The sequence below is a fragment of the Myzus persicae genome, unplaced genomic scaffold (genome assembly GCF_001856785.1).
Source record: "Myzus persicae strain clone G006 unplaced genomic scaffold, MPER_G0061.0, whole genome shotgun sequence".
NCBI lineage: Eukaryota > Metazoa > Arthropoda > Insecta > Hemiptera > Aphididae > Myzus > Myzus persicae.
The window spans coordinates 716,771-722,770 of NW_019100913.1; the positions used below are offsets into that span (position 1 = coordinate 716,771).

At 34.0% G+C, this 6,000-nt stretch overlaps 1 protein-coding gene across 1 annotated transcript in view; it reads right to left on the reverse strand.

Annotated features, from left to right (window-relative positions):
• The window catches only part of LOC111026782 (neurexin-1-like), a 235,915-nt gene extending 232,313 nt beyond the window's left edge, over positions 1 to 3,602 (reverse strand). The window contains exon 1 of the mRNA XM_022304917.1: positions 3,094 to 3,602. The gene's annotated coding sequence lies outside the window, so the exon portion shown is untranslated. The remainder of the gene's footprint in view (positions 1 to 3,093) is intronic.
• Between the last annotated feature and the right edge of the window lie 2,398 nt (positions 3,603 to 6,000).

Below are 6,000 nucleotides of genomic sequence, written 5' to 3' on the forward strand. Positions count from 1 at the left end.
TAATTCGAAAAAAAATATTATATTCACTACGACCTATTATTATTATTATCAACTAAATACACAATGACAATTTCAAAATACTTAGATTCAATTTAATGGCTATATAATATAAGTACGTTATATAATATATCTTCGTTCTAATTTATTTCCATTTGCATGATATGATGTGTGCGTGTGTGTGTGTGTGTGCAGTTTAGGCATGGGGAAGAAAGTTTTGTTAAAGATAATTCTCAATATAATAATGCAACTTATTATAAATATGAATGGAAAAAAAGTAGTAGATAGTTAAAGATCGTATTTTTCAAAGTATACAGAGTTTTTGATACCCATACGAATATTCTACGCATCGATCACGTAGGTATATTAGGTGTGCATTGTTATTTGATTACTATGGCCGACAACAGTTTATTTGGGAAAATACGAATTTGGTGGGTCGAGCGACAAAAGAGCCCAGAATTTAATCTTATTTTTAGATAACGGTACATGTATACCACTCATTCACTTCAATATAATATAATTTGAAAGGGTGTTTTCGATCGAGATATATGCTCATTGCGTATGTTTTTTTAAATAATATATTAATTCTAATAATTCGATGTTTTACTGCACATAAATACTGGTGGTGATATTATTTTATAACAATAGGATTATCGGAGAAAAAAATAAGATTAATGAATAAGTAACAAAATATGTTGTTTAATATTAGGAATTAACAATTATGTAAAATATAATTTTCCGACCTCATAATTATTGTACAGACATATTTTGATTTTTCAATTCAACTGTTTCCAACTAGAGGACACTTATTTATTGTATTAGGCAAACTTTTGTTGTAGTCAACATGTATACTGTCTACCGAACTGTAGATTATGCATATCGTACATAATAATGTGATAGACTTTATACGCCGTAAATAGTAATCAAAGCGAATTATTATTTTTATAGAATTGGTAGGGCAAAAAAACAAAATTTAGTATTATAAACGCGAATAGAAAAATATAAAAATGTTTTTAATAAAATCATAGATATTTAAAATTTGAAGTAGTGTCAATGGACTTACCCTTCAGTCAAGAATCCAAACCTTGTAAAAAAAATCTCACATTTACTTATTGTTTTATTGTATTATAGATTGTAAATTTATTTATATTATAAACAATTATTATAATAAAAAAAAAAAGATAGTTAATGATGTACGTATTTATACCATAATAGTAATAAATAATAATTATAATAAAGACAGGCTATGTTTTTAATATTAAGTTTATTTGATGTAGAGTCAAATAATCAAGATTTAACTGTACCCATTTTCAAATACTTTTTGGGATAGACAAAATGATTTATTAAACGGTTTGGTCTAATCTGTAGGATATTAGGACGTACGTTCTTCTGCTGAATTCTACCACTCGTACTTTTTCATACGTATGCAAAATTATTTAGTACTTTCTACCGTACTTTTCTGGGTATATTTTAGCGATATTACTCACTTGGTAATATTGTTTTACACGCGTCCATTAGTTGATAGTGTTAAAACTATTGAAGAATTTATATTGCTCGTTTTAAATTTTATTTTGTTTATACTTTGTGTGTGCACAATTTGTACTCGCGGAGTATCGTGTTTGAAACTGCATTACTGTACATTACCGTAAAACTACAAAACTTGTTAATTTATTAAATCTCACCCACATTCACATTGTTGGAAATTCAAATCCAGTAAAACTATTTAAAGACCTATTTTTTATCTATTTTTGTATGAAAAACTAAAATAAAAATACCGAATGCGAAGGTAAAAACAGAAAGACCCTTTAGTACTCAAAATACATTAGATAGGTCTTATATACTTTCATAGATACTGATAATGAAAATGGAGAAAACGAGAGGTAGTAAAAATATTAGGTAGGTATACATATAAGTATTATAGTATACTATTTCACATATTTTTACAATAATTATGATTTCAATATATTTCAATCATATATGATAATTTATTAATAACCTCAATGACGATTAACAGTAATTTATAATTAATAAACTATTCAATATTTTAAAATACGCAATACTCGCAATAAATACCCCACTGCTAGCAAACTAAATATAACCTAATTGCTAGCATAATATATAATAGACAATTATTGTACCCTATATTATATGTGATATTATGTAGTAGGTATGTCAAAAAAATAAAACCCCAATAACAGTAATTATTATATCGAAAGGTTAGGGTTGTCTTTGTGTTTGTATTCAAACATAACGTATAAAAAAACGAACAAATTAAAATCACAACTATGTTGAAATAAAAAAAATGCCTTAACCACTGGTCAATAAGTAACGAAATTTTCCATCCAATGGTTGGCATTATATTTCTATATTAATAGTTTATTATTATTACTAAAGATAACAATACTGTTTCGTCGTGGTTCTGAGTAACGTTTTGGATTATAATAATATTACTATGTTTGTAGGTAACGGTGAAATGCGCACACAACGACCCACGATAAGTGTTTCCGAGAAACCATAAACCAGCAGGAGTTTATAGTTCACAAAAACTCTATGGTGAAAAAAGGGGGGGAGGGAGTTAGAGTTCGAAAACAGTATTATATAGTATGCTAACAGTGCCTTTTATTTGTTGCCATTGCCATTATGATGTAGTGTGATCTACCAGTTGTGATCAGTTACGATACCACGACATGGGTAAACATACGGCATCACAACGACACTGACCGATTAAGACACGCTTTGTTTGAATAATGGCGGGGAAAATCGAGCACATGACATAGGTAACCGTCGTGGATTCTGGCGCTCCTTACAGCAAACGATGTTTTAAAAAAAAAACCGTCGAATACCTCATAATGCTTCGATATTATGCAATAATCATTTAACAGAACCCTAACCAGAACCGTTGGTGTTGGTTAACAGTACCTACTTACGGTAATTTCTATTTTTTATCTTAAAAAGGACTACCTATGTAATTATATTATGCTCCCGTCATGCCGTATAATATAATATTATCATATCGACAAAATATAACATGAATTGTATTATATTACACAATAATATTATTATTTATTACATCTGTACCAGAGGGTTGTTACTCACGTGTGTCACAAAACGATTGCACAGGCCGTAAGTACTAGCTGGTCAGTCACCCGTGGACGACGCTGGCTGCCGCAGCGGTCACTCTTCTGGCTCGAAGACGGACGACGATCGTTTCACTCGTCACTATCGGATGTGTCGTGTCGCATACGACAGTCAACCGGGTCGTAATGGTTTTTTTTTCAGGGAGGGGGTGCAGAAGGACGTGTAGATCAACGATGATAGCTAGAGTGGGGAGACGCTCGTGAATTGATCACGCGAAAGTTTCACGCTCGGTGCACAAAGACGCGAAAGAGTTCGGCGGGGTTAAAAATCGAAAGGAAAGGGAAAATAATCGACAAGACGAATCGAAATGATTCGAGTTCGTGCGAGACAATCAGACCGAGTCTCCCGGGATCGGACAGTAAGCCGTGCGAGTACGGTGATCGCGCCGAAGACGCGGACAGACGGACGGACGGTTGAACGAACGGGCAACGCGGAAGCGGACAGACGACTACTACGGACTGCTGGCGTGACGGGCGGCGGACGTGACGCGGCGCGCGCGGTCGTCGTCGCGTTCGTACTTTCCTCTCCGCCACCGGCCACCCTGCGCTCGTTGCCCGCACGACGGCGGCCGACGGTTGGGCGACGCCGGCCGACCGCGCGACGGGTGCGCGCGGTTCGGCCGGACGACGGCGGGGTTGTACACGCGCGCGGACTTTCCACTATGAAAACAGCGGCGGCGGCGGCGGCGTGCGTATAATATACCGTCGTTAGAGCGACGGCGCGGCCGGCGACCCTTACGACGGGCTTTACTACGGCGGTTTACGTACGATCACCGCCGACCCACCTCACCCGCCTGCGCTCAAGAACGCGTGCACGCAACGTCCACCACTGCCACCGCCAGTCCACCCACCCATCAACCCACCCGCTGACTGTTTCTCGTGAGCCTCACACACACACTCACACCACCGACGCTATGCGGCTCGGTCGAGGACAACGCGACGTCGTCGCTACAGCCACCAATCCGTATAATATAGATAATACAATAATATGATTTTAGGCGTGTGACGTGTTGTTCGCGGTACTCATACGAGCCAACCAACATGATTTTTACCGATGTCGCATGATGTTGATGTATAGTTGAAGGCAGTTGTTTTTATTGCAGTTGCTGTCGTATAAATACGCTACACAATGTGCGTAGCACTCGAGTAGAGCTCAGGTGACATACTATATTAAAAATATGAATATAATTGATATTCAGGTCCGAGGGTCTAAATAACTACGTTTTTAATAAAATATCGTGCATAATGTGTTTTTGAAATACAGACAATCATTTTTTTTTTATCGTAATTGTTAGTAGAAACCTGGGAATGCCAAATGTTTTTTTAGTTTAAAATGATTGATTTTTCTTTGTTGTCGTGCGGTCTATCTCATATATTATATATTTATCTCCACTGCTACTGATTCAGTATGAGACAGTATTATAAAGTATTAATTATTGACAATAGTATTATATTGGGTTATTCTAGGAATTTTGAGTTTAAAAAAGTACGAGCCGACCAGAATGTTATTACATAATTTAAATCACTACAGACTCATAGGCGTGAGCAAGTCTCCACAGCAGGAGAAGCTATGATGGTGAAGACATTGAGAGATATGTCTTATGATTAGCAGCTAAGATTCACCGAAATCTCTCACATTTTTTTCATACGAAATAAATCTAATTAATTGAATTTTTTTATTTCACCTCATTGTATCATTTTACTTAGAAATATACATTTATATCCATACCTAATTGAAGTTTAAAGAATCATTACTTCGACAGGACAGTAATATACCATTTTTTCGATCACCTAAAATAAACTACAAGCTTAATTTATAGAATGAAAAAATCATAAAATCATAAATGTTTGAATGAAAAAATAAATATACCAATCATAAATTTGACACTTGAAATAGATTTTATAAATATAATAACATTCATAAAAATAAATCCTTTTTGTATTTAAACTTCTAAAACATAGTTTTTGCAACGAAAATTGACTACATTATAGTATTATAATAGGATCATTCTATAGTAATATAAATATTGTTAAAATTCGTCATATTACACTAGTCAATTTTTCCTTAACGAAATGCATACTTCACAAGATTAATAATTGTTAAAATAACAATATTTTAATTTTTAATACCTACTAATGGTACATTCTAATATATAAGAAATTATAAATTATCTATATGAAAATCTTAAAAATACTTGAAGTCTTCGTAATTTAAAAAAAAGTTATAATAAAACTTAAATAAAATTTAAAAAATGTATATGTTCAGAAAATATTACAGGGAACTATACAGGAGGCAGCTGTTTCCACTGTGCACATGTCATATAGGCATAGCTGCAGTGCTTCAAATCAACGTCATTATGTGAATACAACTTTAATAGTAACGTTGTGTAAATATACATTTTGTTATTACGTGCGGCATAGCTCCTATTCCACTTTCCACTCTCCGTTAGCATTCGTAGCCGTATCGACCCCCATATAAAGATTGTATACAGTGCGAGACTGATGGAACGTAAAAAAGGGATTAATTTTGTTTTGTTTAGTATTAGTGAAAGGATTTGAAAAACCTACAGAGACGGTACTGGGCGATGCCTGGATAATCAGGTACCGCTTGAAATATTATTATCAGTGTACCAAAAATCGGTTGGTTAAAAATTGAAACGCTTATAAGTTATAATAACAGATCATTTTTTTAATATTGTATTGATCTGTAACGATATCAAAACAAAAAAATTATTCACATAATAATATCAAATCAAATAGTATTTATAACGTCGTACCCACACCTACTCGCCATCTGAATAAAATCAGGATGGTGGAAAATATATCAATCGATACAGTTGTATAACGATTATAATGATAATATGTA